The sequence below is a fragment of the Erinaceus europaeus genome, chromosome 1 (assembly GCF_950295315.1).
Source record: "Erinaceus europaeus chromosome 1, mEriEur2.1, whole genome shotgun sequence".
In the NCBI taxonomy this organism is placed as follows: Eukaryota; Metazoa; Chordata; class Mammalia; order Eulipotyphla; family Erinaceidae; genus Erinaceus; species Erinaceus europaeus.
In genome coordinates, this window is record NC_080162.1 from 117,180,058 (window position 1) to 117,199,430 (window position 19,373).

Sequence of the window (19,373 nt, forward strand, 5' to 3'; positions counted from 1 at the left end):
ATTATTGGATAGAGACAGAAATTCAGAGAAGAGGGAGATAGAGACAGATACCTGCAATCCTGCTTCACCAAGAAGCTTTTTCCCTGCAGGTGGGGGACTAGGAACCTGCATCCTTTTTTTTTTTTTTTTTTAATTCTGTGGAATGTACTTGATTTTGCTTTTGGAAGCTGAGGTTATAGCCTTGGTTAGTCTTCTGGAGCACCCCCCCTTCCCTGCTGGTGTTAGGAGTGGGGTTCTGAGTCACAGGTAGTGAAAGTACGTTTTGCACCTTCTGTCCTCACTTGGGGGGGGAGGTTGTCAGTGTGTACACACTGCAGGCAGGTAGGCAGCCCTAGTACCTGAGCCACACATAAAGTAGCATGTGAGTCATGCTTGAGAACAACCTAGGCCTCAGGGCTGCTGAGCTTGAAGCTTTCTGCTGCTCCACGCCCTCCTCATCACAATGTTCTTAGCATTGCTGCTTTCTGGGGCAGTCTACCCTTGCCAGCTTGCTAATCAAAATATCTAAGTACTGCACTGCCACTTAGTCCAGGTCTTGGTGTCTTACTCCTTTAGCCTCTAGTTAGCTCTTGGCGTTTAGCTCTGGTCAGCAGGGATTTACTTGGAAAAGAGCAGCAGAAATGGTGGAGGTGACTTAGAGGGAGAACTAGAGCTCTGGGAGCCTGGAGGGGTTTGGCCCATCTTTGGGAGGGTGGTGGTGGTGGGTAGATGTTCAATCTATGCCCAGTGAAAGCTGTGGAGTGGCACATCTGTATGCTGAGTGATTCATAGGGAGATTTGTAGTACTGGGAAGTTGTCCTGGGAGCTAGTGAGATGGCCCCACCTGTAAGTCCCACTTAGCTCAGCCTGGCTTTTGGGTGGAGCCTCCCTTAAGAATCAGCTTTGGCCCTAATCTTTGTCTCTGCCCGGGAGTGTCCCCAGACTCATCCATAACAGAATGTTTTCTCTGCTTCTTGCCCGCCTCTGTCTGGCCTCTTGTCTCTAAGCTTCTACCTCTCAGAGCCTGCACCAGGCATGGCCATGAGAGCAGGGAGGTGAGTCTGTGTGTGTCTAGTCCAACACTTTCAATTCCTAGATAAGGATACTTGACCCAGGTTTTCCAGATGTGCCAGGATGGCTGCATCCTGGGGCTTGGCCACACATTTGCCCCTCTACCTTGAGCTAGGGCTTCCGCCTAGTGGGCTAACATGAACAATCTCAGCTAAACTTGAACTGAGGAGACAGGCTGAATGCTGTGCTGAGGAAGGCTGGAGGGTTCACAAGAAGCCAAGAGACAGCAGCATGGCCCACAGCCCTCTCACTTCCTGGGGCATCTGCAAGGCAGTGGTGATTGCTTGGAATCCAAGGGAAAGGAGACACCTATGGGTCAGGGATTCCTGTTCTTGACCATATTCACCATGTTCTTCAAGTTCCCTGGAACTAGTAACTGAGCTTGTGAGAAGGGGAGCTGCTGCACCCCATTCCCAAGCTATATCCTGTTCTCCCCTGCCCACATGCAGTGAATCCCTGACCAGCCCCGTTTCCTCCAGACCATGCATGGGCTCTACCATTCACAGAACAACCTGTCCCTTCTCCAAATCCCTTCCTGTGCACCTTTAATGCCAATACTATAGACCCTGGGAAGCTTCTGCATTCAGTGTTATGATCTTTAAAATCCTTTTCTTGGGAGTTGGTGGTAGTGCAGTGGGTTAAGCGCAGGTGGCACAAAGCACAAGAACCGGCGTGATCTGGGTTCGAGCCCCCGGCTTCCCACCTGTACGAGAGTCACTTCAGTGAAGCAGGTCTGCAGGTGTCTATCTTTCTCTCCCCCTCTGTCTTCCCCTCCTCTTTCCATTTCTCTCTGTCCTATCCAACAATGACATCAAAAACAACAACAATTAACTACAACAATAAAACAGCAAGGACAACAAAAGGGAATAAATAATATTTTTAAAAAATCCTTTTATTACTGGATAGAGACTGAGAGAAATTGAGCAGGGAGGGGTAGATAGAGAGGGAAAGAGGCACAACTACAGACCTGCTTCACCACTCATGGAGTTTCCTTCTGCAGGTGGATACCAGTGGCTTACTGTGATGTGTGTGCACCACTGCCTGGCCCCGCAGTGTTATGATATTTTGGCATAGTTCCAGAGGCTACAGGGTAAGTTTTAGCCCAGTAGTGTGGACTCTTCCCCAAGGCATGCCTCCCTTACATAGGCCCCTCAGGTGCTCTGTGCCTTGGGGCTTCTCTCCATCCGTCAGAGCCACAGTGCCTCCCAGGGTTCCCCCATTTTACTCTTTCTTTCTTTCTTTCTTTCTTTCTTTCTTTCTTTCTTTCTTTCTTTCTTCCTTCCTTCCTTCCTTCCTTCCTTCCTTCCTTCCTTTCTTTCTTTCTTTCTTTCTTTCTTTTCTTTCTGAGAGGGATAGGGAGAGAGAAAGAGAGAACCAGACATCACTCTGGTACAGGTGTTGCCAGGAATCAAACTCAGGACTTCATGCTTCAGAGTACAACTGTTATCCACTGCACCACCTCCTGAACCACGGTTTCCCCCATTTGTGATAGAAGGGACTCACCAACCTCCTTCATACATATTCCTTTTTTGTTTGTTTGTTTGTTTATTATTATTATTTTTTATTATTATTATTTTTTATTTAAGAAAGGATTAATTAACAAAACCATAGGGTAGGAGGGGTACAACTCCACACAATTCCCACGACCCAATCTCCATATCCCACCCCCTCCCCCGATAGCTTTCCCACTCTCTATCCCTCTGGGAGCATGGACCCAGGGTCATTGTGGGTTGCAGAAGGTAGAAGGTCTGGCTTCTGTAATTGCTTCCCCGCTGAACATGGGCGTTGACTGGTCGGTCCATACTCCCAGTCTGCCTCTCTCTTTCCCTAGTTGGGTGGGTCTCTGGGGAAGCTGAGCTCCAGGACACATTGGTGGGGTCTTCAATCCAGGGAAGTCTGGCCGGCATTCTGATGACACCTGGAACCTGGTGACTGAAAAGAGAGTTAACATACAAAGCCAAACAAATTGTTGAGCAATCATGGACCCAAAGCTTGGAAAAGTGGAGAGGAAGTATTAGGGAGGTACTCACTGCAAACTCTAGTGTACTTCTGCTTTCTTACTTTGGTGCCATACTCCAAACTCAGTCAATTTCTGCTTTGCATTTCTACTTTTTTTTTTTTTTTACATGCATAACATTCCCCAGATTCCCATTTAACAATACAACCCCCACTATTTCATTCGTCATTTTTCATGGATCTGTATTCTCCCCACCCACCCACCCCAGAGTCTTTTACTTTGGTGTAATACTCCAATTCCATTTCAGGTTCAACTTGTGTTTTCTTTTCGAATCTTGTTTTTCAACTTCGGCCTGAGAGTGAGATCATCCCATATTCATCCTTCTGTTTCTGACTTATTTCACTCAACATGATTTTTTCAAGGTCCATCCAAGATCGGCTGAAAACGGTGAAGTCACCATTTTTTACAGCTGAGTAGTATTCCATTGTGTATCTAGACCACAACTTGCTCAGCCACTCATCTGTTGTTGGACACCTGGGTTGCTTCCAGGTTTTGGCTATTACAAATTGTGCTGCCAAGAACATATGTGTACACAGATCTTTTTGGATGGATGTGTTGGGTTCCTTAGGATATATCCCCAGGAAGGGAATTGCAGGGTCATAGGGTAGGTCCATTTCTAGCCTTCTGAGAGTTCTCCAGACTGTTCTCCACAGAGGTTGGACCAATTGACATTCCCACCAGCAGTGCAGGAGGGTTCCTTTGACCCCACACCCTTTCCAGCATTTGCTGCTGTTACCTTTTCTGATGTATGACATTCTCACAGGAGTGAAGTGATATCTCATTGTTGTCTTGATTTGCATTTCTCTGACAATCAGAGACTTGGAGCATTTTTTCATGTGTTTCTCGGCCTTTTGGATCTCTTCTGTGGTGAATATTCTGTGCAAGTCCTCCCCCCATTTTTGGATGGAGTTATTTGTTGTCTTGTTGTTGAGTCTGGCAAGCTCTTTATATATGTTGGTTATTAAACTCTTATCTGATGTATGGCATGTAAAGATCTTCTCCCATTCTGTGAGGGGTCTCTTGATTTGGGTAGTGGTTTCTTTTGCTGTGAAGAAGCTTTTTAATTTGATGTAGTCCCATAGGTTTATACTTGCCTTAGTCTTCCTTGTAATTGGATTCGTTTCATTGAAAATGTCTTTAAAATTTATGCGGAAAAGAGTTCTGCCAATATTTTCTTCTAAGTATTATCTGATAGTTTGTGGTCTAACATCCAAGTCCTTGATCCACTTGGAATTTACTTTTGTATTTGGTGAAATACAGTGATTCAGTTTCATTCTTCTGCATGTTTCAACCCATTGTTTCCAACACCATTTGTTGAAGAGACTCTGCTTCCCCCATATAATAGTCTGGGCCCCTTTGTCAAAGATTAGATGTCCATAGGTGTGGGGCCTCATTTCTGAGCTCTCAATTCTATTCCACTGGTCAGTGTGTCTGTTCATGTTCCAGTACCAAGTAGTTTTGATGACAATGGCCCTATAATACAGTTTGAGATCTGGGAGTGTGATGCCTCCGGTTCTGTTCTTTTTTCTCAAGATTGTTTTGGCAATTCTAGGTCTTTTCTGGTTCCAGATAAACATTTGTAGCATTTTTTCTATTCTCCTAAAAAATGTGCTTGGGATCTTGATGGGGATAGCATTAAATTTGTAGATGGCTCTGGGTAATATATTCATTTTGATGATGTTAATTCTTCCAACCCATGAACATGGAATATCTTTCCACTTCTTTGTGTCTTTTTCAATTTCTTTGAGTAGTGACTCATAATTTTCGGTATACAAGTCTTTCACTTCTTTGGTTAGATTTATTCCTAGATATTTTATTGTTTTTGTTGCTATAGAAAAAGGAACTGATTTCTGGATTTCAATTTCTTCTAACTTAGTGTTTGCATAGAGGAATGCCACTGACTTTTGAATGTTAATTTTATAGCCTGACACCTTACTGTATTGCCTGATGATTTCCAAAAGCTTCTTGCTGGATTCCTTAGGTATTTCCATGTGTACTATCATGTCATCTGCAAATAGGGAGAGTTTGACTTCTTCTCTTCCAATCTGTATGCCTTTAATTCCTTGCTCCTGCCTGATTGCTATGGCAAGAACTTCCAACACTATGTTGAATAGTAATGGTGATAGTGGGCAGCCCTGTCTAGTACCTGATCTGAGGGGAAATGCTTCCAGTTTTTCACCATTGAGTATGATGTTGGCTGTAGGTTTGCTATATATAGACTCCACTATCTTCAGGAATTTTCCATCTATTCCTATTTTTTGTAGTGTTTTGATCATAAAGGGATGTTGTATTTTGTCAAAGGCTTTCTCTGCATCTATTGATATGACCATGTGGTTTTTGGTCTTGCTTTTGTTGATGTGGTGGATCACATTGATTGATTTACGTATATTAAACCAACCTTGCATGCCTGGGATAAACCCCACTTGGTCATGATGAACATTTTTTTTGATATACTGTTGTATCCGGTTGGCTAGAATTTTGTTCAATATTTTTGCATCTATGTTCATCAGAGATATTGGTCTGTAGTTTTCTTTTTTGGTTGTGTCCCTGTCTGCTTTTGGTATCAGGGTGATGTTGGCTTCATAGAAGCTGGCAGGGAGTATTCCAGTGCCTTCAATCTTTTGGAAGACTTTTAAAAGTAGAGGTATTAGTTCTTCTTTGAAAGTTTTGTAGAATTCATTTGTAAAACCATCTGGTCCAGGACTTTTATTTTTGGGAAGATTTTTGATAACTGTTTCAATTTCATTAGCTGTGATGGGCCTGTTCATGTTATCCACTTCCTCTTTACTTAGTTTTGGAAGTTGGTAGGTATCTAGGAAATCATTCATTTCTTCCAGGTTCTCTAGCTTGGTGGCATATAGTTGTTCATAGAAGCCTCGCATGATATGTTGAATTTCTGCAGTGTCTGTTGTGATTTCTCCTCTTTCATTTACTATCCGATTTATTTGGGTCTTCTCCCTTTTTTGTTTTGTGAGTCTGGCTAAAGGTTTGTCGATTTTGTTTACTCTTTCGAAGAACCAACATTTACTTTCATTGATCTTTTGTATGGTTTTCCTATTCTCAATGTTATTTATTTCTGCCCTAACTTTAGTAATTTCTGTCCTTCTGGTTGCTTTAGGATTCCTTTGTTGTTGTTCTTCTAGGTCTTTAAGATGTGCAATCAGGCTGTTTATTTGTGCCTTTTCTTGTTTCCTAATGTGTGCTTGTATAGCTATGAACTTCCCTCTTAGGACTGCTTTAGCTGTGTCCCAAATATTTTGATAGCTTGTGTCTTCATTTTCATTGAACTCTCTAAACTTTTTGATTTCTTCCTTGATTTCCTCTTTGACCCAGAAGTTGTTAAGAAGTGTACTGTTGAGCTTCCACATTTTGGGACTGTTACTAATCTTTTGTTGATTGTTAAGTGTTAGTTTAATTCCACTGTGGTCTGAGAAGATGCTTGGGAAGATTTCAGTGCTCTTGAATAGGCTGATGCTGTCTTTGTGGCCTAACATATGGTCTATCCTTGAGAATGATCCATGTGGATTTGAGTAAAATGTGTATTCCAGTCTTGGGATGAATGACTCTGAAAATGTCCAATAGATCTAGTTTATCTATCTCTTCATTTAGCTCCCTTATGTCTTTACTGATTTTCTTCCTGGATGATCTGTCAAGTTGAGAGAGTGGGGTGTTGAAGTCCCCTACTATGATTGTGTTACTGTTAATATATTGCTGTAGCTCTTTCAGTAGAAGTTTGATGTATTTAGATGGCTTCTCATTGGTTGCATAGATATTAATAATTGTTAAGTCCTCTTGATTGACTGATCCTCTGAGCATTAAGTAGTGTCCATTCCTATCTTTTTTAATCTTATCTATTATAAAGTCTATCATGTCAGATATGAGAATAGCTGTTCCTGCCCTTTTTTGTGGGCCATTGGCTTGAATGATAGTTTTCCATCCTTTCACTTTAAGTCTGTGTTTGTCTTGTTGCGTTAGGTGAGTTTCCTGTAGACAACATATTGTTGGGTTGTGTTTTCTGATCCATCTTCCTACTCTGTGTCTTTTAATAGGTGAATTCAGGCCATTGATATTTATTGATATCAAAGATTGAAGATATTTTAACGCCATTCTTGTAGAGTTTTAGAGTGTTTTGATATATGTCCTATTTGTGGTGGTCTGGTTGTTCATAGGAGACCTTTCAGAACTTCTTTCAGGGCAGGCTTGGTGATGGTTGCTTCCTTCAACTGTTGCTTGTCTGAGAAGGTTTTGATGCTTCCATCTAGTCTGAATGACAATCTAGCAGGATATAGTATTCTTGGCTGAAAGCCTTTCTCATTGAGCACTCGATAGATATCTTGCCATTCTCTTCTGGCCTGTAGTGTTTGTATGGAGAAGTCTGCTGCTAATCTTATGGATTTTCCTTTGTAGGTGACTCTTTGTTTTTCTCTTGCAGCCTTGAGGATCCTTTCTTTATCCTTATTCCTTTCCAATCTAAGTATGACATGTCTTGGTGTCTTTAGGTCTGGGTTAATTCTGTTTGGGACCCTCTGGGCTTCTTGAATCTTTATGTCTTTGGTGTTGTCTAGACTAGAGAAATTTTCAGCTATTATGGCCTAGAGAATGCTTTCTTCCTCCCCTTCTCTTTCTTCCTCTGGTAAGCCAATAATGCGTATATTGTTTCTTTTGAAGTCATCCCATAGGACTCTGTTGTTGTTTTCAGCATCTCTTAATCTCTTTTTGAGATCTCTTACTTCTTTTTTAGTTGTCTCTAATTCATCCTCAATCTTGCTAATTCTGTCTTCAGCCTCATTGATTCTATTCTCTCTGCCCTCTACTGCTTTCTGGAGTTCATCTATTTTGTTGCCCTGCTCTGATACTGTTTTAGCTTGTTCAGCTAGTTGCCTTCTTAGCTCAGCGATTTCAGCTTTCAGCTCTCTAATAACCATGAGATAATTAGAGTTTTCTTCCATATTCTCATTTGTTGTTCCTGCATTTCTGATTACAATTTTTTCAAATTCTTTACTCACTCCTGTTATTATTTCCTTAGCTAATGTTTGGATGTTGAACTCGTTGTTTTGTGCTTCACCCTCTGGAGGAGTTTTAGCTGGACTCTTGTCCTGGTTCGAGTCTCCAATATTTTTTCTTGTTGTTTTAACCATTTTATATATTATGTTATGAGTTCCCTTTATCAGTACTTTTCAAATTATTGATCACTATTGCCTGGATTGACTTGTGTCTAAGTAAGTTAATTAAAGGGTTTACCGTGGTGGAAGTTAACAATTTTTTCAATCCCTGAGTTGGAGCTCAGTGGTGTAAAAGCCTCTTTTTTTTTTTTCTTCCCTGTAGGCTATGGGAGCCTGAGGGCTTTTAAACTATCAAGAGGCTTCTTAGCTTAATCACTGACTCCTGACCAAGAGATAAAGCAGGGTGTGGCAGAGATAATCCAGTGGTTATGCAAAGAGACTTTCACAGCCCCTCAGCTATGCCACGGAGGTATAAGTCTTCTCCTGAGTTTCCCGGTTAGATCTCTGTCCCCTGGTGTCCCTCCGTGTCGCTGCTCCACATTCTGAGGGTAGTAGCAATGGAGACTCAGAGTTGCACTTGGTGAGTTTCTGGGGAGTCCTTTCCTCCCTTAGCTGTCCCCTTGTTGGTGGAGCAGACTGGAGGTGGTGTCTTCACTGATAAACTGTTGAACTTTTAGCAGTCACTTAATCTCTCCTTAGGCCACTCTCTCCTCTCTGTCACCAGCCACGTGTGTTTGTACTCACGGGTGATTTACTGGATTCCTGTGGTCATTCTAGTCCTGTCTTGTTTCCGTCCAGGTGGTCTCCTTTGGTATTCCTAGCTGATCAGGGAGAGGAGAGGAGAGGAGAGGAGAGGAGAGAAAGTGATCTGCTGCTCATAGCTCCGCCTCTGGAAGTCGAATCCACCAAGCTGCAAAATTTTATTGTGTACACAGGCATTATAAGGCTTTGGGGAAGGGGGGGGAAGTGCTGGAGGAGGAGGAGGGGGAGCAATCTTCAAAGGGGAATGTTCCTTGCAACATACAATGGATGAAGTCATGTTTGCTACCACAACTATGTGTTGTATCACTATTTCTGATAAATGGTCTACCTGAGGGGAAAATGGCCTGCCCAGGGGGGAAATGAAACTTGTCTCGAGGGCTTCCATTGTTTCAAAGCTTATCATCTATCAAGCAGAGAAATGGTTCCTGGCATCTCATCCCTTTGTTATAATTTAACTTGAGGCAGGCAATTGGGGTGAGGAGCAGAGACCTTAACAGCAGGTTTGGTGGGCATAACCAGAGGGGAGAAGTATTGACCCAATTCCTCCCGCAGGGTGAGTGCAAAAACCAATCTTCCCGCATCTTATAAGGCTCTCGGTGTCTTTTTGGGGAGGGGAGGCAGAGCCACAGCTTCCAGGGAAACAATTTTTTGTTGCTGACACCAACCTCCATGCAAATCAGGTTTGCTTCACGGGGGACTCAGAGGCGGACTATAGGGTCCTCCCCCTGCAGTGCTTTGCCTTGCACCCCTTACTGGTGTCCTTGCCCTGCCAAGGTTGGATGTCTCAGTGCATAATTCTGAGTTTTATGCCATCTGAAAAGGAGGTCTGTCATCCTCAGGTTCAGCCAGGCCTCTATCAGCCAAATCAAGTCTGTGATAATGTATTTGCAAAGGTTTTGATGCCAAGGAGTCAATCTGCCGTTTTATAAAATCAGTAATCTTATTAAAAATAAAGGGTCTTAAGGTCATCATTAACAAAAGACTAATCAAGGGTCCCATAAGGGGCTCTGTAGTGACTCAAGACTATTTGTGGTGGAGTCTATAACCTGTTGTAATTTGTCAGAAAATTCATGGGAGGAATATATAGAGTGTCCTAGCATGCCACCAGCAAGTCTAAGGGAAGCAGTCAGTGGATGTGATGTCCAGGGGAAGAAACACATCACGTCTGGTCTGGTCAGCGCCAACTGATGGAATTTTTCTTCTTCATAGAGGGTCAGCTGTGGAACAAGCAAAACTAGGAGGCAAGGACCAGGTAGAGAAGAATTGACATGAAAATATAAGATGGTGTTGTACCGAAACACAGAGGAGGTGCATACATATTAGAAATCAAGGTGAGGTTCCTTGAACATGAGGAATATTTTGAGAAAAGTGAGCAGTCAATAAGCATGCAAAGATGAAGTCAGCAGTGGTAGGTTAGCAGAAAGAGAAGACTTGGATAGGCTGGTGAGGTTAGCTGGACTATATACTGTCATGGCGTCCTTTGTGGTAAGGACTTGCCAACAGGGACTCTGTGGATTTTGCAAGAGCAATAATGTCATCCACCATAATAAAAGGAAAACAAACATGGACATCCAGTGTTGAAAAAAGAGAAAAAGGAAATATGTCTCTAACTGGAAAAGTGGGTGGCTTTGTCAATGAGATATAATAAGTGAACAATTAGAATTTTTGTAAATATTAAGAAGGTTTAGTATGTTACTTCATTGACACTTTAGCCAACTGAATATTGGGGGGGTGCATTCTCCTTTTTTTTTTATTAATTAAGCTTAAGGGTTTTAGTTTTTCTTGTTTGAGCTGTAGCCCACATAAATTTGGAAAAAATACCAACTGAGAAAAAAAGTTTTTGTTTACTAAACATGGGCAGGTGAATTACATCAATCTGTCAGAGAGCATTGGCTTTTATCAATGGAGATTAATCTTAAAAGTCTGAATAGCAAGATCTTAATTAAACAATGCAGGAGCCAGTAAAGTGCTCTCACTATGGCAGGTCAAGCATTACAATTTTTAAGAGGCTTGTAAAAAAATGAGAAAAATTTTAGGATATGAGTGACTTTAGGAGTCATCACACACCCATAAATAAAAAATTTTAAATGTTTAGTTTTAAATCTTACCATATGAGCAGTCAGTTCTTCATGTGCAGATGTACCTATAATTATTTACTTAGGGAGAGAACTTGTACCAAGTTAATTGATGATCTAATGGTTAGAATTGGCGAGGTTTTTTTCTATGATTTTAGAAGGCTCTTTATTAGAATATACCAATATGTTATAGAAAGTCAGTACCTAATGTGTTGACATGATAAAATGTTTACCATTTTTTAGCATTATTTTAAACTGATTAGACAGTTTAAGTACAATACTATAACTTTAGTTTACTAAGATCTTTACTTATCACAAGGCTATCATGAGTAAGCATAGATATAAAACTCTTAATAGATTTTGCTCTTTAGAACTCTAATATGGCAACTTAAAAGGCTAAAATAAAACCTCATAGCTTAAATGTTCAAAATATTAATTTTGTTAAATCAGGATTTGCCAAAACAAATCTTCTATAAGACCAGAAGCACAATGTATTACCTTAATTTATCAAGAATAAACCTCTGGCAGTGTCTTAAAACAAACCAGATAATTTTTAAAAGCAGAAAGATATAAAGAGGAAAGCCAGAGCAAAAGCCTCGGGCATGTAAATAATTAACATAACCATTGTGTTATCTTTTACTAACCCAAGCCAGTCTTAAAAACAATTTTAAGTAAAATGTTAAACTTTGTTTGTTAGGATCTTTGTTTATCACAAAGCTGTCACACCCTTAGGGCAGCTATGAACAAGGGTGGGTACACAACTTAATTGATCTTTCACTTTGATTTGGATAGGTAACTTAAAAAGCTAAAATAAACCTTATAGCTGAAATGTTAAAATTTAACATTTAAAACAGATTAACATGTTAAACTGTTAACATTTCTCCTAGATGACCATTTTAGACCAAATAACTTTGTTGAATCACATCTGTTGAATAAAAATTTTTTATCAGGCCAGGAATATGTTTAACCCTTTTTTTCTTGGCAAGGCCACTGCTCTACACTGACTGGGTTATTAGAAAGTCAGTTCAAGCATGGAATTAACAAATTAACAAACAGTGGCAGTTGGTATTGGGGTGCTGGTAATATTTACAATTCTCACAAGAATGAGAGAGACTGTAGAGGCATTTTACCATGCCTAGATATCTCAGAAAATCTTTTAACTAATGAATTGATGCTGATATTAGCTATCAGAAGGACAAAACTGTCCTATATTTTACTTTGGTAAAGGTGTGCCAACTCTATGAGTCGGGATCTTTAAAACCACATTTAGCTTAACTAAATCTATTTAAAACTTAAAACAAACTTTAGTTACTTAGGGGTTAACACACATTAATGAAAACAAGGTTAGCACAGACTTAAAACATACATTCTTGGTGAAAAGAAAAATTTCCCTTTGAAAAGTGGCTTTCGGATTTCTAACTCACCGCCACCCAGGAGGGGCGTTTGTGGCTAAGAATAATTGACTGCAGTCTTTGCCAATCTGTGGAGCAGGAGCTCTGTGCCGTGATTGGCTGTGCGGGTGGAACAGGCGGGCTTAGTTTACCGCAGCGCAGAGAAAAATCTTTGAAATTTTTTTGGGGGGGCTAAGGTACATTTTACAGTTTTAAAGAAACAAATCATTAAATTTCTATCAAAAGTGTGTACTGGTTCTCTGATTAATAGCTTTTAACTTAAAGAGAACGTCTTGTTTGATTGATTTCATTCTTTCTCTAAATAGCTTGCTAGCCAGATAAGATCTCACTCAGAACTGGTTTAAAGCTTTCTGAGAGTAGAGGGAAAAAGCTGGATCTTTTTTTTTTTTGCTTGCTAGTTTTAAGATAATGCCAAATCAAGAGTCCACAGTTCTTTAACTAATTGTAAATGTTCTCTTTTTTTTTTTCTACTAATTTTCTAAGGGAAGCTGTTTTTTGTGCTAGTTGAGTTTTAGCCTTGGTGGTCTAATCAGTATTATTGGCCAAGTCAAGGACTGGAGCACAAAACGGAGGGGTGGTGGTGTAGGGAGGCAGTCTGGACAAGGAAGAGCGTAGGGGTTAGGGTTAGCCAGTTTGAGCCTGGCTCCGAGTAACAGGGAAAGCCAAAACCGGTTTTGATTTGGATGGTTTAGTTTTAGTTTTAGTTTTAGGGATTGGGTTTTTTTGGTGAGGCTAAAAAGGTAAGTTCTTCTGTAACTGCAGCTATTTCTTTCATTAATTGAAGCTGCTCTTTCCGGTCAGCAAGGACCTTGCGGAGGGTGGAAATTCCTGTAAGGGCTCCTAAGCGTGCCCGCCTGATGGAGGGATTGTCAAGAAGGTCAGGCTGGAGAGCAGGGGCATAAGTGTTGGGAGGGAGATTAAAGGGAGGAGGACACCAATCGGGATTGTAGTATTTGGCAGCCTCTTTTTCTAGCAAAGCCTCATCCTCTGCAGGAAGTGCTTCAGGAGAGGGGGGGTTTTGTAAAACTGGATAGAGGCGGGGGAAAGAATGCTGGGTTTCATTCTCCTGTGAATTAGCAATAGGAGGGTCAATGGAGGGAACTTTAGTAAGTGCGGTAGGACCTATAGGGAGGGGGACAGGGCTTTTACTTTCATTGGGTGCTGGGAGGCTTTTATTTTGACTGGGTACTGGGGGATCAAGATCAATAATCACAGAAGGGCATGGGGATGGGGACTTTGTCCTGGATGGCGGACTAGAAAGTTGCCGGAGGACCTTTTCACCCTCTGTAATAAGGTTTTTAATGTCAGGGTGATTATTATAAATTTTTAAGATATCATTAATTAAATTCCAGTAACAAAAGGCAGAAACAGGTACACATTCAGGACCAAAAGACTGATAGTGATCATTAAGACAGTCACCAATTCTCCAACGTTTCTCATCTATAGTGCCTTCCTGGGGGAACCAGGGGCAAATATTTCCAATATAGTCTAAAAACTTCTTTAATTCTTTCTTTTTAACCCTAGTTCCTCGTGTCTTGAGTGACTCCTTGAGTCCTTTAATGAATAAATCTTGTTTGCTAAATTCATGTCCCATGGTTTTGCTTACCTCAGCCACTGTGACACTCTCCTCCAGATGCGACTCATGGTCGGGTATTTCCGTGGCGATGTCTGCGAGTCTTTGCATTACTCCCTCGGCTGCAATGACTCAGTGAATTCGGGTAGGCCTACCCTCTCGATCAGCGGAGTTCCTAGGTCCAGAAGGCTTCTTCGCCCCACGTCTGGGCGCCAGAATGCCCTGACCAGCAGGGTGGTGAACAGGGGCTAGGAACCTAAAAGACCTGGAATGAAAGGGACACGAAACATGAAAGAACGACAGCAAGACAAGTTTCTGATCAAGCTGCAAAATTTTCTTGTGTACACAGGCATTATAAGGCTTTAGGGAAGGGGGGGGAAGTGCTGGAGGAGGAGGAGGAGGGGGAACAATCCTCAAAGGGGAATGTTCCTTGCAACATGCAATGGATGAAATCATGTTTGCTACCACAACTATGTGTTGTGTCACTATTTCTGATAAATGGTCTACCTGAGGGGAAAATGGCCTGCCCAGGGGGGAAATGAAACTTGTCTCGAGGGCTTCCATTGTTTCAAAGCTTATCATCTATCAAGCAGAGAAATGGTTCCTGGCAGAAATTTAGAATGAAGAGGCAAATAGGGAGAGAGGCAGACATCTGCAGACCTGCAAGTAGGGACCGGGGGCTTGAACCCAGGTCCTTGCACACTTTAATGTGTACGCTTAACCAGATGTGCCAATACCCGGTTCCCCTGCATATTCCTTACCTGGTAGCAAGAGGGGACATCTTAGTGTCAGGGGCACAGGTCATGTGATCTGAGAGGGAGGGGAAGGAGCCTGCATCCAGCAAATCACTTGTGTCTGCACATGGATCTGGACAGATTGTGGATCCCCTCCCCAGCAGTGGTTAGTGACACAATGGGACATGTGAATGGTCATCTTCCATCACCACTCCGGGCAGAACTGGCAGGTGCTGGAGGCCTGGTAAGGGAGGAGAGGCCTGAGGAGTGCATGGTTAGGCCTGGGAAAAACAACTTTGGTTGAGTCTGGATGCTGCCCTACTGCTTCTAAAGTCATAGAACACATTAGTGCCAGGTCATCTTGTCATCTGGGAGAAGGAAGCTGATCCCCTAAGTTTAAGAAGTTTCCAAGCTGTCTGGGCTGCTTATGTTTTTCTTGATTCCTCCCTGTACAGCCAATTGAATATCTGTCCGCTGAACCATGTGTGTAAAGGCTTGTGAAAGAAAATTTCATCTCTCCTCTCCTGGGTCAACTAAGAATACCAAAGGAGATCATCTGGGACTGTGACAAAACAGGACTAGAATGACTTCAGGAACCCACCAAATCACCGGTGAGTGCAAATACATGTGGTTCTCGGACAGAGAGGAACCTATGGAGAGATTAAGTGGCTGGTAACAGTCTTGCAGTTTACCACTTGAGACACCACCTCCAATCTGTTTCACCAACAAAAAGATGGCTGAAGGGAGGAAAGGACTCCCCTAAGACTCACCAAATGCAACTGTGAGTCTCCATTGCTACTGCCCTCAGAAGCTGCAGCAGCAGAGGGGAGGCCCTGTGCTGACACCAGGGAACAGAGAACTAGTTTCCCCAGGAAACTCAGGGGAAGATCTATACCTCAGTGGCCTAGCTGTGGGGCTATGAGAGTCTCTTTGCATAACCACTGGATTATCTCTGCCCCACCCTGATTTATCTCTTGGTCAGGAGTGAGGAAGCCTACTTATAGTTTAAAAGCCCTCAGGCTCCCGTAGCCTACAGGGAAGAAAAAAAAGAGGCTTTTAAGCCTCTGTACTCGAATTCAGGGATTAAAATAATATTGAAACAACTGTCAATTTCCACAATTGTGAACCCTTTAATTACCTTACTTAGACACAAGTCAATCCAGGCAAGAGTGATCAGGAATTTGAAAAGTACTGAGAGAGGGACTTCATAACATACTATATAAAATGGTTAAACCAACAAGAAGTATTGGAGAAATTAACCAGGACAAGAGGCCAGCTAAAGGTTGAAGCACAAAATAATGAGGTCAACATCCAAACACTAGTTAAGGAAATAATCACAGGAGTGAGTAAAGAGTTTAAAAGAATTGTTGTCAGAAATGCAGAAACAAAAGACTCTGGAAGAAAACACTAATTATCTCAAAGTTATTAGAGAGTTGAAAGCTGAAATAGCTGAGCTGAGAACACATCTAGCTGAACAAATTAAAACAATATCAGAACAGGGTAACAAAATAGATGAACTCCAGAAAACAGTAAAGGGAGGAAAAAATAGAATAAGTGAAGCTGAAGACAGAATTAGCAAGATTGAGGACAAATTAGAGACAACTAAAAAAGAAGTAAGAGATCTTAAAAAGAGATTAAGAGATACTGAAAACAACAACAGAGACCTATGGGATGACTTCAAAAGAAATAATATGGGAGCCAGGCGGTAGCACAGCAGGTTAAGGGCACATGGTGTGAAGTGCAAGGGCAGCCATAAGGATCCTGGTTCAAGCCCCTAGCTCCCCACCTGCAGGGGAGTCGCTTCACAGGCGGTGAAGCGGGTCTGCATGTGTCTATCTTTTTCTCCCCCTCTCTGTCTTCCCCATCTCTCTCAATTTCTCTCTGTCCTATCCAACAACAAAGACAACAATAATAACAACAACGACGATAAACAAGGGCAACAAAAGGGAAAAAATTAAAATAAAATTTTTTAAAAATTCAAAAGAAAAAATATACGCATTATTGGCTTACCAGAGGAAGAAAGAGAGGGAGGAGAAGAAAGCATTCTGCAGAACATAATAGCTAAGAACTAGTCTAGACAATGTAAAGTCAGGAGAGTGTCTTTCTATCTTGGTAATGGTTCCTATTGCTGTACAGAAGCATCTCAGTTTGATGTAAATTCCACTGACTTATTTTTGTTTTTGTTTTTCTTGTTGTTGGGCTCTGGTCTTCAAAGATATTTCTCAAACCAACAATATGGAGTGTCCTGCCAGTGTTTTCTTTTATGTGTTTGATGGGTTTTTATTGAATGTCCATGTCTTTGAGTTATTTGAGGTCGACTTTTGTACATGCTAACAAGTGGCACTATTGTTTTATTCTTCTGCACATTTCAACCCAATTTTCCCAGAATCATTTGTTGAAAAACAAAACAAAACAAAACAAAAAACCCAGGAGTTGGGTGGTAGTGCAGTGGGTTAAGTGCAGGTGGCACAAAGCACAAGGACCAGCTCAAGGATCCCAGTTCGAGCCCCTGGCTCCCCACCTGCAGGGGAGTTGCTTCACAAGCGGTGAAGCAGGTCTGCAGGTGTCTATCTTTCTCTCCCCTTCTGTCTTCCCCTCCTTTCTCCATTTCTCTCTGTCCTATCCAACAACGATGACATCAACAAGAACAATAATAACTACAACAATAAAACAAGGGCAACAAAAGGGAATAAGTAAATAAATATTTTTTTAAAATCTTTTTAAAAAAATCCCAAAACCAACTATCCCTTCTCCATTTAATGCTTTGGGCCCTTTGCCAAAAATTGTCTATAGGCATGGGAGCTCTATTGACTTCCTTTATATATATATATATATTTAAATATTTATTCCCTTTTGTTGCCCTTGTTGTTTTATTGCTATAGTCATTATTGCTGTTATTGATGTCGTCATTGTTGGATAGGACAGAAAGAAATGGAGAGAGGAGGGGAAGACAGAGAGGGGGAGAGAAAGACACCTGCAGACCTGCTTCACCGTCTATGAAGCGATCTCCCTGCAGGTGGGGAGCCGGGGGCTTGAACCGGGATTTTTAGGCTGGTCCTTGTGCTTGCACCACCTGCACTTAACCTGCTGCGCTACTACCCGACTCCCATTGATTGACTTTTTAAAAAAATTTATTTCTTTATCGGGGAATTAATGTTTACATTCAACAGTAAATGCATAACATTGTACATGCATAACATTCCCCAAATTCCTATTTAACAATACAACCCACACTATGTCATTTATCATCCTTCATGGACCTGTATTCTCCCCACCCACCCACCCCAGAGTCTTTTACTTTGGTGCAATACGCCAGGTCCATTTCAGGTTCTACGTGTGTTTTCTTTTCTGATCTTGTTTTTCAACTTCTGCTTGACAGTGAGATCATCCCATATTCATCCTTCTGTTTCATTTCACTCAACATGATTTTTTCAAGGTCCATCCAAGATCGGCTGAAAACAGTGAAGTCACCATTTTTTACAGCTGAGTAGTATTCCATTGTGTATCTAGACCACAACTTGCTCAACCACTCACCTATTGTTGGACACCTGGGTTGCTTCCAGGTTTTGGCTATTACAAATTGTGCTGCCAAGAACATATGTGTACACAGATCTTTTTGGATGGATGTGTTGGGTTCCTTAGGATATATCCCCAGGAGAGAAATTGCAGGATCATAGGGTAGGTCCATTTCTAGCCTTCTGAGAGTTCTCCAGACTGTTCTCCACAGAGGTTGGACCAATTGACATTCCCACCAGCAGTGCAGGAGGGTTCCTTTGACCCCACACCCTCTCCAGCATTTGCTGCTGTTACCTTTTCTGATGTATGACATTCTCACAGGAGTGAAGTGATATCTCATTGTTGTCTTGATTTGCATTTCTCTGACAATCAGAGACTTGGAGCATTTTTTCATGTGTTTCTCGGCCTTTTGGATCTCTTCTGTGGTGAATATTCTGTCCATGTCCTCCACCCATTTTTGGATGGGGTTGTTGTCTTTTTATTGAGTTTGGCAAGCTCTTTATATTTGTTGGTTATTAAATTCTTATCTGATGTATATGGCATGTAAAGATCTTCTCCCATTCTGTGAGGGGTCTCTTGGTTTGGGTAGTGGTTTCTTTTGCTGTGAAGAAGCTTTTTAATTTGATGTAGTCCCATAGGTTTATACGTGCCTTAGTCTTCTTTGTAATTGGATTCGTTTCATTGAAAATGTCTTTAAAATTTATGTGGAAAAGAGTTCTGCCAATATTTTCCTCTAAGTATTTGATAGTTTGTGGTCTAACATCGAAGTCCTTGATTCACTTGGAATTTACTTTTGTATTTGGTGAAATACAGTGGTTTAGTTTCATTCTTCTGCATGTTTCAACCCATTGTTTCCAACACCATTTGTTGAAGAGACTCTGCTTTCCCCATGTAATAATAGTCAAAGATGAGTAGTTCATAGGTGTGGGGCCTCATTTCTGGGCTCTCAATTCTATTCCACTGGTCAGTGTGTCTGTTCATGTTCCAGTACCAAGCAGTTTTGATGACAATGGCCCTATAATACAGTTTGAGATCTGGGAGTGTGATGCCTCCGGTTCTGTTCTTTTTTCTCTGATTGTTTTGGCAATTCTAGGTCTTTTCTGGTTCCAGATAAACATTTGTAGCATTTTTTCTATTCTCCTAAAAAATGTGCTTGGGATCTTGATGGGGATAGCATTAAATTTGTAGACGGCTCTGGGTAGTATATTCATTTTGATGATGTTAATTCTTC